Source organism: Triticum urartu, chromosome 1A (assembly GCF_056163025.1).
Source record: "Triticum urartu cultivar PI428250 chromosome 1A, HENAU_Tu73, whole genome shotgun sequence".
Taxonomy (NCBI): domain Eukaryota; kingdom Viridiplantae; phylum Streptophyta; class Magnoliopsida; order Poales; family Poaceae; genus Triticum; species Triticum urartu.
This window is the reverse complement of record NC_141873.1, coordinates 313,578,943-313,604,204: the sequence shown is the minus strand read 5'-3', so window position 1 is coordinate 313,604,204 and position 25,262 is coordinate 313,578,943.

Sequence of the window (25,262 nt, the reverse complement as noted above, 5' to 3'; positions counted from 1 at the left end):
CTCATAACTCAAATATTCTCCTCCACGATCAGATCATAGAAACTTTATTTTCTTGTTACGATGATTTTCCACTTCACTCTGAAATTCTTTGAACTTTTCAAATGTTTCAGACTTATGTTCCATTAAGTACATATACCCATATCTGCTCAAATCATCTGTGAAGGTGAGAAAATAACGATATCCGCCGCGAGCCTCAATGTTCATTGGACCACATACATCAGTATGTATGATTTCCAATAACTCTCTTGCTCGCTCCATTGTTCCGGAGAATGGAGTTTTAGTCATCTTGCCCATGAGGCATGGCTCGCAAGTACCAAGTGATTCATAATCAAGTGATTCCAGAAGTCCATCAGAATGGAGTTTCTTCATGCGCTTTACACCAATATGACCCAAATGGCAGTGCCACAAATAAGTTGCACTATCATTATCAACTCAGCATATTTTGCCTTCAATACTATGAACATGTGTATCACTACTATCAAGATTTAGTAAAAATAGACCTCTCATTAAGGGTGCATGAACATAAAAGATATTAATCATATAAATAGAACAACCATTATTCTCCAATTTAAATGAATAACCGTCTCACATCAAACAAGATCCAGATATAATGTTTATGCTCAACGCTGGCACCAAATAATAATTATTTAGGTCTAATACTAACCCCGAAGGTAGATGTAGAGATAGCGTGCCGACGGAGATCACATCGACTTTGGAACCATTTCCCACACGCATCATCACCTCGTCCTTAGCCAATATTCTCTTAATCCGTAGCCCCTATTTCGAGTTGCAAATATTAGCAACTGAACCAGTATCAAATACCCAGGCGCTACTGCGAGCATTAGTAAGGTACACATCAATAACATGTATATCAAATATACCTTTCACTTTGCCATCCTTCTTTTCTGCCAAATACTTGGGGCAGTTCCGCCAGTGACCAGTCCCTTTGCAGTAGAAGCACTCAGTCTTAGGCTTAGGTCCAGATTTGGGCTTCTTCACTTGAGCAGAAACTTGCTTGCCGTTCTTATTGAAGTTCCCCTTCTTCCCTTTACCCTTTTTCTTGAAACTGGTGGTCTTGTTGACCATCAACACTTGATGCTCCTTCTTGATTTCTACCTCTGCAGCCTTTAGCATTGCAAAGAGCTCGGGAATCGTCTTATCCATCCCTTTCATATTATAGTTCATCACGAAGCTCTTGTAGCTTGGTGGCAGTGATTGAAGAACTCTATAAATGACACTATCATTAGGAAGATTAACTCCCAGCTGAGTCAAGTGGTTGTGGTACCCAGACATTCTGAGTATATGTTCACTGACAAAACTATTCTCCTCCATTTGCAGCTGTAGAACTTATTGGAGATTTCATATCTCTCAATTCGGGCATTTGCTTGAAATATTAACTTCAACTCCTGGAACATCTCATATGCTCCTTCACGTTCAAAACGTCGTTGAAGTCCCAGTTCTAAGCCGTAAAGCATGGCACACTGAACTATCAAGTAGTCATCATCTTTGCTTTGCCAGGTGTTCATAACATCTGGTGTTTCTCCTGCAGCGGGTTTGTCACCTAGCGGTGCTTTCAGGACGCAATTCTTCTGTGCAACAATGAGGATAATCCTCAAGTTACGGACCCAGTCCGTGTAATTTCTACCATCATCTTTCAACTTAACTTTCCCTAGGAACGCATTAAAATTCAACGGAACAACAGCATAGCCATCTATCTGCAACAACATGGACATGCAAAATACTATCAGGTACTAAGTTCATGATAAATTAAAGTTCAATTAATCATATTACTTAAGAACTCCCACTTAGATAGACATCCCTCTAATCATCTAAGTGATCACGTGATCCATATCAACTAAACCATGTTCGATCATCACGTGAGATGGAGTAGTTTTCAATGGTGAACATCACTATGTTGATCATATCTACTATATGATTCACGCTCGACCTTTCGGTCTCAGTGTTCCAAGGCCATATCTGCATATGCTAGGCTCGTCATGTTTAACCCGAGTATTCTGCGTGTGCAAAACTGGCTTGCACCCGTTGTATGTGAATGTAGAGCTTATCACACCCGATCATCACGTGGTGTCTCAGCACGATGAACTGTAGCAACGGTGCATACTCAGGGAGAACACTTATACCTTGAAATTTAGTGAGAGATCATCTTATAATGGTACCGCCGAACTAAGCAAAATAAGATGGGAGAAACATCACATGCAATCAATATAAGTGATATGATATGGCCATCATCATCTTGTGCCTTTGATCTCCATCTCCAAAGCACTTCCATGATCACCATCATCACCGGCTTGACACCTTGATCTCCATCGAAGCATCATTGTCGTCTCACCAATTATTGCTTGTACGACTATCGCTACCACTTAGTGATAAAGTAAAGCAATTACATGGCGATTGCATTTCGTACAATAAAGCGACAACCATATGGCTCCTACCAGTTGCCGATAACTCTGTTACAAAAACATGATCATCTCATGCAATAAAATTTAGCATCATGCCTTGACCATATCACATCACAACATGCCCTGCAAAAACAAGTTAGACGTCCTCTACTTTGTTGTTGCAAGTTTTACATGGCTGCTACCGGCTGAGAAAGAACCGTTCTTACCTACGTATCAAAAACCACAACGCGGTATAGTGATTGCTTTTTGATCTTCAGAAAGAACCCTGTTCATTGAATCTGATTCAACTAAAGTTGGAGAAACTGACACCCACCAGCCACCTGTGTGCGAAGCACGTCGGTAGAACCAGTCTCGCGTAAGCATACGTGTACGCGTAATGTCGGTCTGAGCCGCTTCATCCAACAATACCGCCGAATCAAGAATCAACTAGTGACGGCAAGCAATATGTATATACCCACACCCACAACTCCTTTGTGTTCTACTCGTGCATATAACATCTATGCATAGACCTGGCTCGGATGCCACTATTGGGGAACACAATAATTTCAAAAATTTCCTACGCACACGCAAGATCCATCTAGGTGATGCATATCAACGAGAGGGAAGAGTGTTGTCCACGTACCCTCATAGACCGTAAGCGGTAGCGTTATGACAACGCGTTTGATGTAGTCGTATGTCTTCACGATCCGACCGATCCTATCACCGAAGGTACATCACCTCCGCGATCTGCACACGTTCAGCTCGGTGACGTCCCGTGAACTCTAGATCCAGCTGAGTGTCGAGGGAGAGTTTCGTCAGCACAACGGCGTGATGACGGTGATGATGAAGTTACCGACGCAGGGCTTCGCCTCAGCACTACAACAATATGACCGAGGTGGAAATCTGTGGAGGGGGCACCACACACGGCTAAGATATCAACTTGTGTGTCTATGGGGTGCCCCCTGCCCCGTATATAAAGGAGTGGAGGAGGGGGAGGGACGGCCCCTCTATGGCGCGCCCAAGGGGAGTCCTACTCCCACCGGGAGTAGGATTCCCCCCCTTCCCTAGTTGGATTAGGATAGGAAGGAGCCGGTCCCCCACCCAATTCGGATTGGGTTTGGGGGGCTCCTAGGCTCCCTTATCCTCTCTCTCCCACTCCAATAAGGCCCATATACTTTCCGGGGGGTTCCGGTAACCTCCCGGTACTCCGGTATATGCCCAAACTCACCCGGAACCATTCTGATGTCCAAAAATAGGCTTCCAATATATCGATCTTTATGTCTTGACCATTCCGAGACTCCTCGTCATGTCCGTGATCATATCCGCGACTCCGAACTACCTTCGGTACATCAAAACACATAAACTCATAATACTGATCGTCACCGAACATTAAGCGTGCGGACCCTACGGGTTCGAGAACTATGTAGACATGACCGAGACTCATCTCCGGTTAATAACCAATAGTGGACCCTGGGTGCTCATATTGGTTCCTACATATTCCGCGAAGATCTTTATCAGTCAAACCGCATAACAACGTACGTTATTCCCTTTGTCATCGATATGTTACTTGCCCAAGATTCAATCGTCGGTATCTCAATACCTAGTTCAATCTCATTACCGGCAAGTCTGTTTACTCGTTCCATAATGCAACATCCTTTAAGTAGCTCATTAGTCACTTTGCTTGCAAGGCTTATAGTGATGTGCATTACCGAGAGGGCCCAGAGATACCTCTCCGATACACGGAGTGACAAATCCTAATCTCGATCTATGACAACTCAACAAACACCATCGGAGACACCTGTAGAGCATCTTTATATTCACCCAGTTACGTTGTGACATTTGATAGCACACTAAGTGTAGCTCTGGTATTCGGGAGTTGCATAATCTCAGTCATAGGAACATGTATAAGTTATATGGAGAAAGCAATAACAGTAAACTAAACAATCAAAGTGCTAAACTAACAGATGGGTCAAGTCAATCACATCATTCTCTAATGATGTGATCCCGTTCATCAAACGAAAACTCTTTGTCCATGGCTAGGAAACTTAACCAACTTTGATTAACAAGCTAGTCAAGTAGAGGCATACTAGTGCCACTCTGTTTGTCTATGTATTCACACACGTACTAAGTTTCTGGTTAATACAATTCTAGCATGAATAATCATTTATCATGATATAAGGAAATATAAATAACAACTTTATTATTGCCTCTAGGGCATATTTCCATCAGAAGCGCCATGATCAAACATCAATCCACGTCCCTCACATCACACCCGTGCACCTGTAGCTGGATTGGATTTATATGCGCTAAATGCCTAGAAAATGCACATAATCCCCTAAATATGGTAAATGAGCCCAGAAAAATGCCCAATTTGAACACGGTGATTTGCAGGGTGTCTGTTCGTCGTAGAAAAAAACTCCAGGGCAAAGAATGAAGAAAATTTGGATTCCCCTTCAATCTTGGTGATTTCCCTCTCGAAAGCATGGAACTTCCTCGGTGATGATTCGATTTATGAAGGGCGTGCATGACGACATAAGCCAAACCTTCTCAAATTTTTACCATGGCATGGTGAGGTCATACCATGGTACACCATGCCAGGCGTCATGTTTTTCAAGCATTTATTTCATTTTTTCTATAGTTGAAAACCCAATAAACAAATTTTGTGGTTGACTATTGCCACACATTTCATTGAAATATCTGTCCCTTCCTTGTAAAAGGCATGAGAATTTACTAAATGGCACGAGCATGGTTTTCCAGGCCGTTCTTGTGCACCCTTTCATGCACCGATTGTTTGAACTTGAATTATGTGCATTAATGCCTATGAAATGCACATAATCCCCTAAATATGGAAAATAAACCGGAAAAGTGCCAAATTTGAACACGGTGATTTGCAGGTTGTATGTTCATCATAGGAAAAAACTCATGGACAAAGGACAAAGAAAATTTGGATCCCCCTTCAATCTTGGTGATTTCCCCCTTGAAACCATGAAACTTCCTCAATGATGGTTCGATTTATGAAAGGCGTGCATCACGGCATAAGGAAAACATTCTCCAATTTTTACCAGGGCATGGTGAGGCCATACCATGGCACCACGCCAGGCATCATGTTTTCCAACCATGTGTTTCATTTTTGTATAGTTGTTAACCCAATAAATGACGCATTTATGGTTGACTATTGCCACACATTTCCTTGAAATATTTGCCCATTCCTTGTAAAAGGCATGAGAATGTACTAAATAACACGAGCATGGTTTTCTAGACCGTTCTTGTGCACCTTTTCATGCACCGATTGTTCAAATTTGAATTATGTCCATTAATGCCTAGAAAATGCACATAATCCCATAAATATGGTAAATGAGCCCGGAAAAATGTCAAATTTGAACACGTTGTATTTGAGGCCGTATGTTGATCGTTGGAAAAAAAATTGAATGACAAACTAGGACGGAAATTTGGATTCCCCTTCAATCTTGGGGATTTCCCTCTTGAAAGCATGCAACTTCCTCGGTGATGGTTCGATTTATGAAGGGCGTGCATGACTACATAAGCCAAACCTTCTCAAATTTTTACCAGGGCATGGTGAGTTCATACCATGGCACCATGCCAGGCGTCATGTTTTTCAAGCATTTATTTCATTTTTTCTATAGTTGAAAACCCAACAAACAAACATTTGTGGTTGACTATTGCCACACATTTCATCGAAATATCTGTACATTCGTTGTAAAAGGCATGAGAATTTACTAAATGGCACGAGCATGGTTTTCCAGGCCATTCTTGTGCACCCTTTCCAGCACCAATTGTTTGAACTTGAATTATGTGCAGTAATGCCTAGGAAATGCACATAATCCCCTAAATATGGCAAATGAACCCGAAAAAGTGCCAAATTTGAACACGGTGATTTGCAGGTTGTATGTTCATCATAGAAAAAACTCGTGGACAAAGGACAAAGGAAATTTGGACCCCCCTTCAATCTTAGTGATTTTGTAACATCCCAAATTTTCAATTTGGAATGTTATACATTAGGTCATCATTGCATATCATATTTTATTGCATTTTGGCTTGATCCTAGAAATTCCACGCAACTCAAGGACCCACAGAGAGAGTTAGGGATTTCATTATTTTCATATCGAGTTTTTCTCGAATTTTGAAAAAAGGTATCGTTTGATTTTAATTATTTTCTCTTGAATATTTATTTTATAAAAATAAAAGAGAGAGGATAAAATGACTTCCTCAAAAATAAAGAAATATTGGAGATTTAATGTTAAAATCAAATAAGAATTTTATTCAGAGTTTTATCGCTATTTTATTTGAATTAGGAAAAATATGCGTTTTTCAAGATTGCATTTTAGGCCCAAATAAATGTTCACTTTGTCTGGCCTATTTTTAGAGGACGGGGAAAAATTTATTTCGGGATTTTTGGAGTCCGTTTAGTACTCTTTTTCTTTCTCTTTCTACACGTTGAAATTATTTTAAAAAAATAGGAAACCGACTCCGGGCCGTACCCGAGCGGGACTCCGCCGGGGGGCTTTATAAGCCGCAGCCCCGAGCCGCCCCAAGGCCCAGCCGCCGCCGAAGCCCACCAGCCCCGCCACCCAAACCCTAACCCGCCGCTATGCACTGCCGCCGCAGTTGCCGCCCCGTCGCCGCCCCGCGCCGCCGCACCGGAGCTGCACCGCCGCCGCCGCCATCTCGCCGGATCCGCCGGAGGTAGTCGCCCCCGTCCTCGGTTTTCGCGAGAAAATCGATCGTTTTTTCGAAACCCTAGATCCCTTTTTTAGTTTCAGTTTGGTTTTTTCGGTTTAGTTATTTAGCGGACGTTCGTCCGTACGTTCGTTTTAACGAACGGTTTTCACCGTTTAGCCGCAGACAGCGAACGTTCGTTCGTTAACCTGTTTGTCAGTTTTTCTTTTTCTCGGATTTTCCGTGATTATTTTCGATCGCGGTTTCTGATCCGATTTTCGTTTTAGTTTATCTTTTCACTCATTTATCGAAATCAGACGATTCAAGCACCTAGAGTTTCGTCTCGAAGCCCTATTTCTGTTTAACCAACTTAAACAAGTTTTTGCTACTATAAAATTTGACTTTAGACCAGATTAGTGAACAAAGCTTATTTCTTTTGCCGTTTGAGTTTTGTTGCTTTGTTTGATTTGATTCTTTTTGCAAACCGAAGTTCTTTAGTTGAACTTTCTGGTTAGATCTCTTATTGGAGTTTTACCCGTGCCCTTGCTTGATTGCTTATTGTATGCTTGTTTGTTTGCGATAGAGTACCCAGAGTGCGAAGCGTGCTACTACGAGTCTCTAGGTTTCGCGGATCATCAACAAGGCAAGTAACACTTTGATCATACCTCTTTACTACCCAGTTTTATTGCATTAGATCACCCCTCAAACAATTGCATGGTTAGGATCAGAATTAAATTGTGGGTTGGGAAGTAGTTGAGGTAGTACATATTCACCTGTTTATTATCAAACCTTTGGGAGTTACTTCTACGTTGCTTATATTGCTATGCTATGCTCGTAGACGTGGATTGAGTTTGAGTGTTTTCATGACAGATATGAGTATTGTTAATTAATGGTTAACTTAAGGTGGCAACTTTAATACACATCTAGGTGGATTGAGGCACCCGGGGAAATCCAGTGATTGCTTGTATTTTTGGAAATCCCGGGGTACCATGTGATTCTCCTATGGACTGCCACCCAGGCTCAAAGGGATCATGAGATTATTCATGCTGGAAACTTCCGTGTGCAGCCACAAGCCACTATGGGCTCTGGCATAGTTGATTAAGTCGTGTGAACTCTTACAGTGGTAGACTAGCAGATGTAGGGGATGTAGGTGCTACTGTCTACCCATCGTAAGGTGCTAACGCTTCCGAAAGGCTGTGTCTCGGTCATCCATTTCTCAAACACCTTGTAGTGCGAGAAATCCAACGGAGGAGATCGAGTCTTGTGGGGAAAGTGCGCAAACCTCTGCAGAGTGTACAAACTAATCATGGTTAGCCGTGTCTCCGGTTATGGACATCTTGAGTATCTAGTTCGTGGATTTTCATGTGGATCTCAACACTCTTAATTATAAAATTTGATTGGGTTATTGTTAATTACTTTCATTTGGGATTGAGATGGGGTTTACCATTCTCAATGTTTAATAACCACCATGATAGTTAAATAAAAGATATTCCTTTGTTGTAGGAAAAAATTGGCTTTTCGCAAAACTTATTAACCATACAGCCTCCACCAGCCATATATGCATGTAGTGATAGCCTTATTATATTCATTACTCTCTTGTGTTACATTGCCAGCATATTCCATGTGCTGACCCGTTTTCGGGCTGCAACGTATCATGTTGCAGACTTTTCAGACGACGAGTAAGGAGCCTTAGGTCGTGGTCTTTCACTCAGTGATGCCGTTGGAGTTGATGGACTCACTTTATCTTCCAAGCCTTCCGCTGTTATCGTTTTAGATGGCCTTAAGCCATATTTATTGTAATAAGTTCTCTTTTGAGACATTAGATGTAATAAGTGTGTGATTGCTACTCTGTTATAAATCCTTCAAGTATTGTGCGTGTCAACATTACCGATCCAGGGATGTCACTGATGCACAGAGATCAGACTGTTTGAGGTCTGGTCGCTACAGATTTCCCCCTTGAAACCATGAAACTTCCTCGGTGATGGTTCGATTTATGAAAGGCGTGCATGATGACATTTTTACCAGGGCACGGTGAGGCCATACCATGGCACCACACCAGGCGTCATGTTTTCCAAGCATGTATTCCATTTTTGTGTAGTTGTTAACGCAATAAGCGACACATTTATGGTTGACTATTGACACACATTTCCTTGAAATATCTGCCCATTCCTTGTAAAAGGCATGCGAATGTACTAAATAGCACGAGCATGGTTTTCCAGGCTGTTCTTGTGCACCTTTTCATGCACCGATTGTTCGAATTTGAATTATGTGCATAATTAATGCCTAGAAAATGCACATAATCCCCTATATATGGTAAATGAGTTCGAAAAAATGTCAAATTTGAACACGTTGCATTTGAGGCGCTATGTTGATCGTTGGAAAAAAACTGAATGACAAACTAGGACAGAAATTTGGATTCCCCTTCAATCTTGGTGATTTCCCTCTCTAAACATTAAACTTCCTCAGTGATGGTTCGATTTATGAAGGGCATGCATGATGATATAAATCAAACCTGCTCATATTTTAACCAGGGCACGGTGAGGCCATACCATGGCACCATGCCAGGCGTCAGGTTTTTCAAGCACATATTTTCATTGTTCTATAGTTGATAACCCATTAAACGACGTGTTTGTGGTTGACTATTGCCACACATTCCATTGAAATCCCTGCCAATTCCTTGTGAAAGGCTTGAGAAATTACTAAATACCACAATTATGGGTTTTCCAGACCATTCTTGTGCACCTTTTCAAGCACCAATTGTTTGAATTTGAATTATGTACATTAATGCCTACAAAATGCACATAATCCCCTAAATATTGTAAATGAACCTAGAAAAGTGTCAAATTTGAACACGGTGATTAGCAGGGTTTATGTTCATCGTAGAAAAAATCTCATGGATGAAGGACAAAGGAAATTTGGATTCCCATTCAATCTCGGTGATTTACTATCGCACAAGATTCATCTCCATCGCCTCTGCGAACCGTGTGTGTTCACTCACACATGCAAAAGGAAAAAGAAAACCCTCGCCCACTTCGTCCCCATTCACTCGCTGCGGACTCCTCCGCAACTCTGCATCCTAAGCTCGACGGCTATTGGCGGCGAGCGTAGGTCGCACTGCAAACGGCACGGGATTTTGCCCCTAGGGATTTCCACCGCCTATCTGCACCGACATTCTAGACTCTGGTCGACTAGGGTTTCCTGCAGATTGGGCCGGGCATTTTTCTCATGGAGAAGGTAATGAACTTAGTGAAATATTCACTCATTTCTTATTGTAGTCCATCCGTCGTTGTTAATCAACCGGTGGAAATCACCGTGGAATCATTTTTGTTCTAGCTGGTTCGTGGGTGTTCATTCATGTGTCCACAGTGCGAGCACAAATCGGGCAATTGTGGTCGTGGCCAGTCGGAAATGAAGTTCTATCTCACCATTCCGGATGACTTCAGGGAGCGCTCGGTATGTTCAATCTCAACCTACCACAGTCGGCATGGCCTTAATTTGTGAACATATACCGTATGTTGCTATATTATCTATATATTTGCATCAAATCTTTGTTACATTATCTATTTTTAATTCTATATTTTTGTACTTTTCTTTCATCTATATATTGATCTGTTCTATCAGTTACTCCCATATTTGTATCTGGCTATGTTATTTCAATATATCTAATTTATGATCCTAATTTTCATTTCAAGCAGTACATCCCTTGCTTTGCAAGAACAGGAGTAGAAGGAAATCTTGGGCTTTACTTTGTTGATGACTCCCAGGATGTCATATTGACAACGCAACATGAATTTACAATGATGGTTAGCGTAAAACTTGATAAATATGGTCACTCCTATTTTAATGCGGACCTTTGGAGATAAATGTCTAAGTGTTATGAACTGAAAGCTGGCAATAAAATTCTAGTGCGTGCACCACAACCTAGTCTAATTAACATGGATGTTTACTTCCCAAACGTCGTCAGCCAATCAAAGTCTGATCGAGGTTAGTGTCCTTTCAACTTTCTCCATGCTGTCATATTACTTAGCAAAATCGGGGTATTTGTTCTGACTAACTGATCACTATTTAAGCAACCAATTGTGATATCATATTCTGACTCCGTTCCTAGGCAGTAACAAACTCTATTTACCAATTTATGCGCACTATATATTCTTCTGCCATCTTGTGAATAAATAATACCTTTCCACCTTTTAAGAAGGATATGTTGGATGCATAGTGCAGGATCTGTATGTTACTAAGCGTACCAAAATTCACTGGAAGGACTTGAAGCATGTCATGAACTTTATTGATAATCTGACAGAGATAGCACAACGTATGAACGCTGGATTTTGGATGTGATTAATTAGACCTATGGTGGAAACACTGAACAAGACCAATTGTGTGCACAAAACGCTGGTAAAAAGTCTTATTTTAATGTGGATGCTCATAAACTATATATATCTTCAACGATATGTTACAATTGGTTTTTATTCTACACGTCAACAGAAATTTCCCTCTATAGAAGTTCCTGGATCAATTTCTTGGTGTGGTCGAATTACACTTGTGCCTGCTAATAACGCCAAAGTGATTGCAAGGTACTACATTTCTCGCAGAAATGGAACCATTCAAATTAACAAGTTCCCGCTTCTCGTGGCAATGCATCCATATTGGAAAATTGGAGACACTGTTCTACTCATGCTCTACCAAGGCACATGAGGGCTCTTCCTTTTCATTGACGAGATGCCGAGTCGCCGTTATCAAGCTGCTTCTAGTGGATAGTTGTGGTTGTTGGCCACCAGTCTCTTAAAATGTGCTAGCTATTACTATATATGTTAAGTATGTATATATGGACCATATGGTTGTTGGCCCTTAGCCTCTTAAAATGTGATAGTTGTTACTATGTTAAGTATGTAGATATGGACCATATGGTTGTCAAAACTGTGTTACGAAGATCCTCCTTTTGTCGAATAGTGTAACTACTATATATATGTTAATCAAATGTTGTTACCCAAGTTCATAGATTTTCATGGAATGTATTAGTATCGTACACACTTCATTGAGTTTAAGCGTGTGCCCGATGTCCAGAAGGCATTTGCATATTAACTGTCCACATTGCAAATTCACACACATGTTAACATAAGGAAACGTATGTGTAACATACTAATCATCGCATACGAGTACTCGCCGACGCATCGTGTGCGATACTCATAGCCACCGCAAGCAACTAGTTTGCATTATTCAAAGTTTTTTGTGCACACAGAATCGCACACGAACTAACTGTATTGACCGTCTGTGTTGTAATTTCTCATCGCAAACAGTTCATCCGAGTCGGTTGTTTGCCACGTATCACACACATCATGTTTACATGACTCGTTTGTGTTCTTTTGGCTCATCGCAAACAGTTCATCCATGTGAACTGTATGCCGCATATCACACACATCTTGTTAAGTTGAACCGTTTCTGTTGTGTTCCCTAATCAAAAACAGTTCGTCCGAGTGAACCGTATGCCGTATATCACACACACATTGATATGGCTGCCCGTTTCTATTGTTCTACCTCATCGCAAACAGTTCGAATGGATTAACCGTGTGTCCTACATTGCACACACATTGATATGGCTGCCCCACTACTAGGGAAAACCTTATACACAGAATCTTAGCAGCAGCGCGGTACAAAAAGAGGCGCTACTACTAACTTTCAGTAGCGCGGGTTCAGAACACGCACTACTGCTACTCAGTTAGCAGTAGCGCGGCCTAGCCGAACAACACTACTACTAAAAGCGACTGACAGTACCCACCAACCTAGGTTTAGCAGCAGCGCACTTCTGCCACCCGCGCTACTACTAAAGTAATAGCAGTAGCACGCTTTTTTTCTCATCGCTACTGCTAATTTTGAAACTGGCCACATGGCCGGCCCAGCTTAGCAGTAGTGCGTGCCCAGGAAGCACACTGCTGCTAGAGTAATAGCAGTAGCGCACTTAACAGCCCGCGCTACTACTAAGGCGCGACATAATGCCATCTTTTCCCTCCCCTCTCCCCTCCCCATCTCCTCTCTTCCTCACTTTCCCCTACCTCCCCCCCATAATGCTTCTTCCTCAATACTTCTCCCCCCATTACTCTCCCTCTTCTACCTACCTTTCTCTCTCTTTGTTACTCCTAACTAACTACACCACCTCCATTAATGCATCTCCTTTCTCCTTTTTCTCCCCCTCCAGTAGTTGAAGTTGTCTCCTCCCAAATTAGCTAGCTAGGTAGATGTAGCATTTAGTGAAGTGAACTATGTGCCCCCTAACTAGATCTAGCTTTGTCAAGAAGAGTGTTGTCCACTTTTGATCTCCCTACTACATCATCATCTCACCATGTGCTCAATCGATCTCGAGATAGAGGTGTGATTAAAAATTCATGCTTTTGCAAGAATGGAAATATGTGTATGTGTGTGCGATATGATAATTGGGCGATATGATGGCAATTGTGTGTGTGGCATGAGTTGATACCGAATTGTGCTTTTGAGTTGCCTATGTTTTGCCGAAATGTCGATTTATTTCCGTTTCGGCGAATTCCGGGCAAACTCTCTAGATCTATATGTCATATTTTTAGGGAAGGTCATGCCAAATTTTTGTATGACTTTGATGCATGCATGCATTTTTATAATCAATTTGTTTATTATTACCGTGCAGGCGTTCATGATGGTCAGTGGAACGATGGTGGATAGGTGGTTGCGGTCGATGATGCAGGACATGAAAGAAAATAACCTGACAGAGGTTTTATGTCCGTGTCGAAGATGCAAAGGAATAGTTTGGCTCGACCCCTATGACAAAGGTCATGTCGAAGCGCACCTGCTCATGACTGGTTTCATGGATGGCTATACTTGGTGGATAATTGAAGATGAGTATGATGATGTTGAGGACGCTGACGGGGCAGGCAATGACGACATGGGGCAAGACGAAGAGATGATTGATAATGGTGGCGGGGAAGAGGCTGGACATGGCGGCGGAGAAGGGGCCGAACATGGCGGCGGAGAGAATGTGGACTCCATGCCGTAGAGTTTGTTGGTACTAAGTTCAATCATGTGGGACCCTCATGTTCAAGCACTGCTTCACAAGGAGACGAGTACTGAGAGAGCTGCTTCTAGAGAGGAGGCTAAGCTGCAGCAACTCGTGGTAGACTTGAACACTCCATTGTATGATGGTTGCAATCCTGAGGTGACCCACTTGAGTTTGACGCTCCAACTCCTGAAGACGAAGGCTAAAAACAAATGGACCGACACTAGCCTCGATGAGCATCTCAAGTACCTAAAGGATGTTCTTCCCGCGGGGAATCTATGTCCTACTACTGTGGATGAGGCCAAGAAGATCGTGTGCCCTCTTGATCTGCCGCACGTTAGATACCATGCATGCATCAACGATTGCATAATTTATTGGAAGGAGCACGTAGAAAAACAAGCTGTCCGGTGTGCAATGCTTCTCGATACAAGAAGGCCGGCAAGAAATGTCCCCAGAAAGTTGCATGGTACTTACTGATCACTCCTCATCTCTAGCGGTATTTCGTAGATCCCAAGGAAGAAAAGCTCATGCATTGGTACGTGGAGAGGAAGAAGCCCGATGATGGAGATGATCCGAAGCTGAGACACGTCAAGGATGGAAGCTAGTGGAGAGCGTTGAACGACTTCTATTGGTATTTTGAATGTGATGCAAGGAACATCATGCTCGGCATGTGTACCGATGGCATGAATCCCTTTGGCAACCATAACACCAACCATAGCACATAGCCCATGTTTGTATCGATGTACAACCTCCCCCCCATGGAAATGCATGAAGTCAAAGTACATTCACATGAGCATACTGATTCAAGGGCCGAAACAACCAGGAAATAATATTAATCTGTATCTAGGGCTACTTCAAGAGGAGTTAGACACGTTATGGAAAACACCGGTGTAAGGGCATATTTATCCCTTAGTTGTTTTGGTGATTGATGACAATGCTTTTGCGGACTAATCGGGTGCATTGAGTATTTCAGACATTTCATCACTAGGCACAAGACATTTTGGTGCCGCTCGAAGACTATTGAAGACGGCGTTTCTCTACATTTCATTTTGGTGGATTTGAGTCGTAGGAAAGCCGTACTATTAAGAGGGGGTCCACTTTGGAAAGGTTTGGGTGGAATCATCATGTACACATCTTCTCCTTTGCACCGACTTTCCTTTGGCATTTTGGAGCATCCTCCATTTTTTCTCGTCTGTGCAAATTGTTGTGTTGGCTGAGCTTGGGCATGCGGTACTACTGCTCCTAGGAGCGGTAGTACCGCAGGCCCTTGCGGTAGTACCGGGCCCAGGCGCGGTAGTACTGCAAGCGCCCACGGTAGTACCGCTCCTTTGGAGCTGTAGTACTGTGGCCCCAGGCCGGGCGCTGTTGTGGCTGTAGTAGTAGGAGCGGATGTAGTTTTTTTACATCTGCACCCTATGCGGTAGTACCACGCCCAGTGTGCGGTAGTACCGTGCGTTTTGTTCTGGCTCAGCAGCCTGCGCGGCAGTAGGAGTGGATGTAATTTTTTACATCCGCACCCCGCGCGGTAGTACCGCCCTTGGCTCACGGTGCTACCGTGTCGGATTTTTGCATTGACTCCAACACAGCGGAAGTTGCCACGGATGTATTTTTATATGTCCGTGCCTTCTCAAAATCTGGAACATCCCTACCTTGCGGTAGTACCGCAAGGGGGAGCGGTAGTACCGCGCAAGCGGTTCTACTGCCCTCTGCTTTAGTGCATTTGGGCTGTCCTGGTTTGTGCTGCTTGGGCAGTAGTACCGCGGGGCCCTGCGGTAGTACCGCATGCCCCTGCGGTAGTACCACGGACCTGGCGCGGTAGCACTGTGCTATGCAGGCTGGGTTGGTGGATAATGGTTGGATTTGTTCTTCCACTATAAAAGGGTTGTCTTCTTCTCCGAGTTGACTATGTCTTCCATCCCCAAGCTCCATTGTTTCCCTAAGCTCCATTTTCGCCCGATCTCTCTCCCTAGCCAATAAAACTTGTTGATTTTCTAGGGATTTCTTGAGAAGGCCCCGATCTACACTTCCACCAAGAGAAATTTGATTCCCCCCACTAATCCCTTGCGGATCTTGTTACTCTTGAGTGTTTGAGCACCCTAGATGGCTGAGGTCACCGCGAAGCCATATTCCATTGTGGTGAAGCTTCGTGGTGTCGTTGGGAGCCTCCAATTAAGTTGTGGAGATTGCCCCAACCTTGTTTGTAAAGGTCCGGTCGCCGCCTCCAAGGGCACCAATAGTGGAATCACGGCATCTCGCATTGTGTGAGGGCGTGAGGAGAATACGGTGGCCCTAGTGGATTCTTGGGGAGCATTGTGCCTCCACACCGCTCCAACGGAGACGTACTTCCCTTCAAAAGGAAGGAACTTCGGTAACACATCCTCGTCTTCACCAGCTCCACTCTTGGTTATCTCGTGCCTTTACTTGTGCAAGCTTATTTGTGTTATATCCCTTGCTTGCTTGTGTACTTGTTCTTGTTGCATCATATAGGTTGCTCACCTAGTTGCATATCTAGAGAACCTACTTTGATGCAAAGTTTAAATTGGTAAAAGAAAGTTAAAAATTGTTAGTTGCCTATTCACCCCGTCTAGTCAACTATATCGATCCTTTCAATTGGTATCAGAGCCTCGTATCTTTATTAAGGACTTTGCCGTCCGAAGAGTATGGTTTACACTGTAGACGGTGTGGAGGAGCACTCTGGTGTGAATCCGGTCTCGTCTACGGTCTATGGGGGAACCACTGTCTCTCGTGAGGAATTCAATGTGGCTTTGGACACATTGAAAACCTCCATGACGACTGAGGTTGAAAGCATGTTCACTAATTCTTAGAAGGGCTTAAACTATCTAACTCATCGTTGAAAGTGGGTGATCCCACTAACAAGGTGACGGATGCTAACTCTGACAAGGGGGAAGCTACTAGTGAAGAGGCTCCTTCTTCTAGTGGTAAAATTGGCAACAACATCTTTGCCTATGTGGAACCTCCGCTTACTTATGGTGGAACGATTCCTTCCACTCAATTGAATCATGCCGGTCCTTCCCCTAAGATTGTGAAAAATGAGGACTTTGATTCTTGGGTTTATTGCTTTAAGCGTCATTTGAATCATGTTAATACTAACCTTTGGAGAATCATTGAAGAAGGTTTTTATCCGCATGACCGAAGCAACTTTACCCTTAGAGAAGCCGCGGATAATCAATTCAATGAGAATGCTCTCTTCATCATCCAAGATGCAATTCCACCCAAAGATCTTGCTCATCTCCGGCCCTTCACCATGGCCAAGGATGCATGGCACCATGTTGTTTTCCTCTACAGGGGAAGCGCAAGCATTCAACGCTCCAACTATGAAGTGGTGCAAGATGAAGCCGATGAGTTTGCTATGAAAGAAGATGAAGAACCTCATGAGCTTTATCGGAGATTAACCAAACTCGCGGTCTCACTCCTAGATCATGGGAGCAAGGATACGGATGACAATTAGATCAAGCACAAATTCCTCAAGGCCATGATGCCTTATTTGAAGGCAATGTCCTCTATCATTCATCAAAGTCCGGACTTCCACACCTTGTCCTCAAGTGAAGTGTTGGATGAATTTGTGGCTATGAGCATCTTGGACAAGACCACCAACAATGCAGTGTTACGTTCTCAAAGAGCAAAGAAGCCCAACCTTGCATTGAAGGCCAAGGTTAGTGTGGAAGAAGAGGACGAAGAGGAAGAAGAGGAGAGCAACCCCAAAGATACAAAGTATGCCTATCATGAACACATGGCTCTTGCTTCAAGGCAATTTTGGAGCAAGAAGAACACAAGGCCCAACTTCAACAAAAACCACTCAAGTGGCGCGAAGGTCAAGCAACGAGTGAGGACATGCTATAATTGTGGCAATGTGAGCCACTTTGTTGCGGAATGTCCTTATGAGAAGAGGGAAGACAATGGTGACAAGCTCATCTGAAAGGACAAGGCTAAGTCTTTCCCCAACAAGAGCAACTTCACCAAGAAGACTCCTCCCAAGGGGTTGGTGGCACAAGAAGAGTACAATGAGGATGATGATGATGAAGATGACGAGCTGGTTGCCATGTCCTTCGTTGCCATTGCGACAACTCCACGGGTGTCTCTCTTCGACTCACCCAATGAGAACATCACCGCCAAGTGCCTCATGGCTAAAGCCACCAACAAGGTAACCCCCAACATAAAAACTACCATCATTAATAATCCTTCTTTGATGGATTGCATTGATGAACATGAGGGGTCCAATGTGGAGGAATATGAGTTTGAGTCTTTTATGAGTAAGCTTAAGGGTAAATCCAAGAAGCACTTCATTGCTCTCTTGGAACAACTTTGTGAAGCCAATGACATGATCGAGGATCACGAGGACACTATCTCTAAGATGGAGGGGCATAGTCCTGACTACATCGATGAGATATAGGATCTCTATAATGCTCTTGAGGAAGAGCGTGGTCATCGCTTGGCTCTTGAGGAGTCACACAACGATGACCATGCTAAACTAAAGAAAGATCTTAATCATGCTCTTGTTGTTTCTCGTGTGCTAAACTCCGAGAAGGCCAAGCTTGGAGTTGATCTTGCTAGACTCAAAGAGGAGTTTGACTTACTTGACAAGGCTCATAAGGTCTTGAAGGGTGCTCATGCTAGCCTCAAAGAGTCTCATGATCAACTCCAAGTAAAGCTAACCAAGGATAAAGCCACATTTCCTCATATGGTCTTAATTGATAATGCAAATGCTACTAACCTATGTTGTGAGCATGTGCATCTTGTGGAGGAGAATGCTAAGTTGAAGGAGCAAGTTGAGAAAGGCCTTGTGTCATGCATACAAGGCGATAATAACCTCAATGACCTTTTGAGCAATCAAAAGGAAGTTGTGGCCAAGGAAGGGATTGGGTTTGCACCCAAGTCCAAGAACAAGAAGAAGAATGACAAGACCAAACGACCTCCTCCTCTCATGCAAACTTTTGTCAAAGAGGGAGAGGGTGCCTCTAAGAATAAGAATAACAATGTGAAGGGTAGTGATGCCAAGAAGGGCAATGCTACTCCTCCCAACAAAGCCGACGACTTTAACCCTTCTTATGTGTTATGCGGTGCTAGTGATGGACATGTCTATGCCAAATTTGTTGGTTCTTCTTATGAGTACATTGAATGGTCTATTTGGGTTCCTAAGACCCTTGTTACTAACATCAAAGGACCCATTACAAAATGGGTACCTAAAACCAAGCATTGATCTCGTATAGGTGTTTGCTTCCGGTGGGGGATCATGGTTGCTCGATAGTGGAGCTACTAATCATATGACCGGAAGGAAGGACTTGGTGGTGGACATGCAAAAGATTCCATCTATGCCCACCAACGTCGAGAGGGGTGGCGCCTCATCCTCTAAGGTATTGGGACTCGGCAAGGTTGTCATTTCTCATGATCTCATGATCGAGAAGGTCATGCTTGTTGAGTCCCTTGCATACAATTTACTTTCTGTTCGTCAACTTGCGTATATGAGCTTTGCCACCTTCTTTGATGTTGATACCGTGGCCCTCTTGTGGAGCAAGACTCTTAAAGTAGCCTTTGTTGGGCATGTCGAAAACAGTCTCTATGTGATTAACTTTTTGGAGTGAATCACTAAGACTGCGACATGCCTAATGGCTAAAGTTGACGTGGGATGGCTTTGGCATCACCGTTTAGCCCATGTCAATATGAGATCTTTGCAAAGCCTTCTCAAGGAGGACCATGTTCGTGGACTAACAAATGTTAGTTTTGCCAAAGATCGTGCTTGCAGTGCTTGTATCAAAGGAACGTTACATGAAAAGGCTCACCCTCCCACGACTATCATTTACTGAAAGAGGCCTTTGGAGCTCCTTCACATGGATCTCTTTGGGCCTCCATCTTTTGATAGTCTTAGGGGTAGGAAGTATTGCTTGGTGATTGTGGATGATTATTCAAGATACACTTGGGTATATTTCTTCAAGAGGAAGAGTGAGACCCAACAAACCGTCATTGACTTTGCAAATGAAGCTCAATGTCAACAGAATGCAAAGATCTTGACAATAAGAAGTGACAATGGCACCAAGTTCAAGAACTACACCTTGGATGAGTTTCTTAGTGATGAGGGGATCAAGCATCAATATTCCGCACCTTACACCCCTCAACAAAATGGTGTAGCGGAGAGGAAGAACCAAACGTTGATGGATGCGGCAAGGACCATGATGGCGTAGTTCAAGTCTCCATACAACTTTTGGGCTGAAGCCATCAACACCGTGTGTCATGCATCCAATCGTCTCGACCTCCACAAAGGCTTGAAGGAGACTCTATATGAGATACTCACCAGTAACAAGCCCAACCTCAAGTACTTCCGAGTGTTCGGGTGTAAGTGTTTCATTCTCAAGAAAGGTGTTTGTTTTTCTAAATTTGAGGCTAGAGCTCATGAGGGCATATTTGTTGGTTATGCTACAAAATCCCATGCTTACCATGTCCTCAATAAGTCCACAAGACTTATTGAAGAGACATGTAACATGGAGTTTGATGAGAATAACGACTCCCAAGTGGAGCAAAGTGGCACTTGTGATGTAGGTGATGAAATTCCTCCCCAAGCCATAAGAAGAATGGGTGTTGGTTTTATCCTACCCATTGAGGATCCCCTTGTGACCGAAGGAGAAGGACAATGTTCCACTCACGTGGATCCATCACCAACTCAAGGCCCACACGCTTCCGAAGAACAAAGTGAAGGCCCTCAACCTCACGAACAAGACCAAGGGCAAGATCAACCTCAAGATGGTGTTGAATCACCAAGCGATGCCCAAGGTCAAGTTCTATCATCCAAGCAAGTTCAAGATCAATAGCAAGGTCAAGATCAAGAACGAGCTCAAGATGACGCTCAAGATGATCAAGTGACCGCTCCTCAACTCTCCAGAGGAGGAATTAGAGCGTCATGCCGCCAAGATCGCATCCAAGCTATCCACCAGAGATCATCTCATGAAAAATGTGCTTGGAAGCTTAAGAAAGGGGGTAAGCACTCGTAGACAATTAGCAAACTATTGTGAACATCATGAGTTTGTCTCTTGTGTTGAACCCCAAAAGGTCTATGAGGCGCTTGAGGATCCGGATTGGCTCAATGCCTTGCATGAAGAACTCAACAACTTCGAGCACAACAAGGTGTGGAGATTGATGCCAAGGCCAATGGGGAACCATAATGTCATTGGAACCAAGTGGATATTCAAGAACAAGCAAGATGCTCATGGGATTATCATTCGCAACAAGGCTCGTTCGGTAGCCCAAGGCTACTCCCAAGTCGAGGGTATCGACTACGGTGAAACCTTTGCTCCCGTTGCTCACCTTGAATCCATTCGCATGTTGATTGCATATGCTTCTCATCATAACTTTAAGTTACAACAAATGGATGTGAAGAGTGCTTTTCTTAATGGTCCTATTAATGAGTTGGTATATGTCAAGCAAACCCCCGGGTTCGAGGATCCCTATTTTCCCGATCATGTGTACCAACTCGATAAGGCACTCTATGGCCTTAAGCAGGCCCCACGTGCGTGGTATGACCACCTTAACGAGTTGTTGCAAGATCGTGGTTTTGAAATTGGGAAAATCAACCCCACTCTTTTTACTAAGAAGGTCAAATGGGAGTTGTTTGTGTGCCAACTATATGTTGATGATATTATCTTTGGTTCCCCTAACAAAGCTTTCAATGAGGAATTTGCCGCACTCATGACCTCCAAGTTCAAGATGTCCATGATGGGAGAGTTGAAGTTCTTTCTCGGGTTCGAAGTCAAGCAACGAAGAGAAGGAACCTTCATCAACCAAGACAAATACACTCAAGAGATGCTCAAGAGATTCAAGCTAAGTGATGTCAAGCTGGCTTCCACTCCTATGCCCGTCAAATGCCAACTTGACATAGATCCCAATGGTAAAGCGGTGGATCAAAAGGTATATCGCTCCATGATTGGCTCCTTGCTTACCTTTGTGCATCTAGACCAGATATCATGTTGAGTGTGGGAATTTGTGCACGGTTTCAAGCCGCCCCTAAGGAAAGCCACTATGTGGCGGTCAAGCAAATCTTTTGATATTTGGCTCATACCCCAAACTTTGGCTTATGGTATCCAAGAGGATATAACTTCAATCTCGTGGGCTATTCGGACTCCAATTGGGCGGGAGACAAAGTGGATAGGAAGTCAACTTCCGGAGGGTGCCAATTTCTTGGTTGCTCTTTGGTGAGTTGGTCTTCCAAGAAGCAAAGTTGCGTGTCTCTCTCGTCCACGGAAGCAGAGTATGTGGCTGCCGGTAGTTGTTGTGCACAACTTTTATGGATGAGGCAAACTTTAAAGGATTACGATGTCATTTGTGACAAGGTGCCTCTTTGGTGTGACAATGAAAGTGCCATCAAGATCTCTCTTAACCCGGTGCAACACTTCAAGACGAAGCATATTGAGATTCGGTATCACTTCATCGGGGATCATATTAGGCGAGGGGAGATCGATCTCAACTATGTCAACACTCTTGATAACCTTGCAGATATCTTCACGAAGCCCCTGGATGAAGCAAGATTTCGCGAGTTAAGGCATGAGCTAAATATCATTGATTCAAGCAATGTTGCTTGAACCCATGCACACCCCACCATACTCAACTTGTTATCTTGTTTAGGTGTAGGCATGGACATAGGGGAGTGTTTTTCTGTCAATGAACTCTCCCTCCCGCCATTATGCATAAATTGATCAACTCTTTCACATTAGCCATTGTTGATGGTACTTGTGCTTCAAAGACGAGTTTTGGTCATGGGCCCAAGGATAATTCTTCATGGTGCCATACTAATTGACTCAAACATAGGTGGCTTCGGCCACCGCCCTCTCTTTAGAGAGGTTGTGTTGAGTGTTTTAGTCCTTGTTGTCTCTTGTCTTCCTTTCGTTGTGTCGAGCTTGTGTGTGTTGTCTCCTGTGTCAGTGTTTTGGTGTGTCCGTTCGCTTGAAGGTTGCTATGCAAAGGCTTTTGTTTTCCCTTGTTCTTTAAACTTGCATCTTCTTGAGCACACGGTACTACCGCGGCCAGCCACGGTACTACCACGTGAGCAGTGCATGGTACTTCCGCACCCAACGCGGCAGTAATTCTTTACTGCCGCCTGGGGGAGCGGTACTACCGCAGTGACACACGGTACTACCACGCTGTCGAGGGCGCGTGGGGGTTAAGAACGGGTAGGGGAGTTCCAACTCCCCCATACCCATTCGTTTGTTTCTGTGACGCCCCTGATTCAATCATACACTAATCATACACGCAAACGTGTATGATCAAGATCAGGGACTCACGGGAAGATATCACAACACAACTCTACAAATAAAATAAGCCATACAAGCATCATATTACAAGCCAGGGGCCTTGAAGGCTCGAATACAAGAGCTCGATCATAGACGAGTCAGCGGAAGCAACAATATCTGAGTACAGACATAAGTAAACAAGTTTGCCTTAAGAAGGCTAGCACAAACTGGGATACAGATCGAAAGAGGCGCAGGCCTCCTGCCTGGGATCCTCCTAAACTACTCCTGGTCGGCGTCAGCGGGCTGCACGTAGTAGTAGGCACCTCCCGAGTAGTAGTAGTTGTCATCAACAATGGCGTCTGGCTCCTGGGCTCCATTGTCTGGTCGCAGCAATCAGGTATAGAAAGGGGGAAAAGAGGGAGCAAAGCAACCGTGAGTACTCATCCAAAGTACTCGCAAGCAAGCATCTACACTACATATGTATGCGTTGGTATCAACTGGAAAAGATGTATCATATGTGGACTGAACTGCAGAAAGCCGGAATAAGAGGGGGATAGCTAGTCCTGTCGAAGACTACGCTTCTGGCCACCTCCATCTTGCAGCATGTAGAAGAGAGTAGATGGTAAGTTCACCAAGTAGCATCGCATAGCGTAAACCTAACCGGCAATCCTCTCCTCGTCGCCCCGCTAGAGAGCGACCACTGGGTTGTATCTGGCACTTGGAAGGGTGTGTTTTATTAAGTATCCGGTTCTAGTTGTCATAAGGTCAAGGTACAACTCCAAGTCGTCCTGTTACCGAAGATCACGGCTATTCGAATAGATTAACTTCCCTACAGGGGTGCACCACATTTCCCAACACGCTCGATCCCCTTTGTCCGGACACATTTTTCTGGGTCATGCCCGGCCTCGGAAGATCAACACGTCGCAGCCCTACCTAGGCACAACAGAGAGGTCAGCACGCCGGTCTAAATCCTATGGCGCAGGGGTCTGGGCCCATCGCCCTTTGCACACCTGCACGTTGCGAACGCGGCCGGAGAGCAGACCTAGCAACCTCCATTACAAAGGAAGTTGCGTTACGTGGTCCAACCCAGCACGCGCCGCTCAGTCGCTGACGTCACGAAGGCTTCGGCTGATACCACGACGTCGAGTGCCCATAATTGTCCCCGCGTAGATGGTTAGTGCGTATAGGCCAGTAGCCAGACTCAGATCAAATACCAAGATCTCATTAAACGTGTTAAGTATCCGTGAACGCCGACTAGGGCCAGGCCCACCTCTCTCCTAGGTGGTCTCAACCTGCCCTGTCGCTCCGCCTCAAAGTAACAGTCGGGGGCCGTCAGGAACCCAGGCCCACCTCTACCGGGATGGAGCCACCTGCCCCTTCAGCCCCCATCTCCGAACAGTATCATAAGTAATGTAACAGTATAAGTGTATATCATATGCCCGTGATCACCTCCCGAAGTGATCACGGCCCAGTAGTATAGCATGGCAGACGGACAAGAGTGTAGGGCCACTGATGGAACACTAGCATCTTATACTAAGCATTTAGGATTGCAGGTAAAGGTAACAACAGTAGTAGCAAGGACAGGCTATGCATCAGGATAGGATAACGGAAAGCAGTAACATGCTACACTACTCTAATGCAAGCAGTAGAGAGAAGAATAGGCGATATCTGGTGATCAAAGGGGGGGCTTGCCTGGTTGCTCTGGCAAGAGAGAGGGGTCGTCAACACCGTAGTCGTACTGGGTAGCAGCGGCGTCGATCTCGGTGTCTAGCGAGAGAAGAGGGGGGAGAAACAATAAATATTAAACAAACAGATGCATAGCGATGCATGACATGACAAGTAGCGGTGCTAGGGGTGCCCTAACGCGGTATGAGGTGGTACCGGTGAAGGGGGAAACATCCGGGAAAATATCCCCGGTGTTTCGCGTTTTCA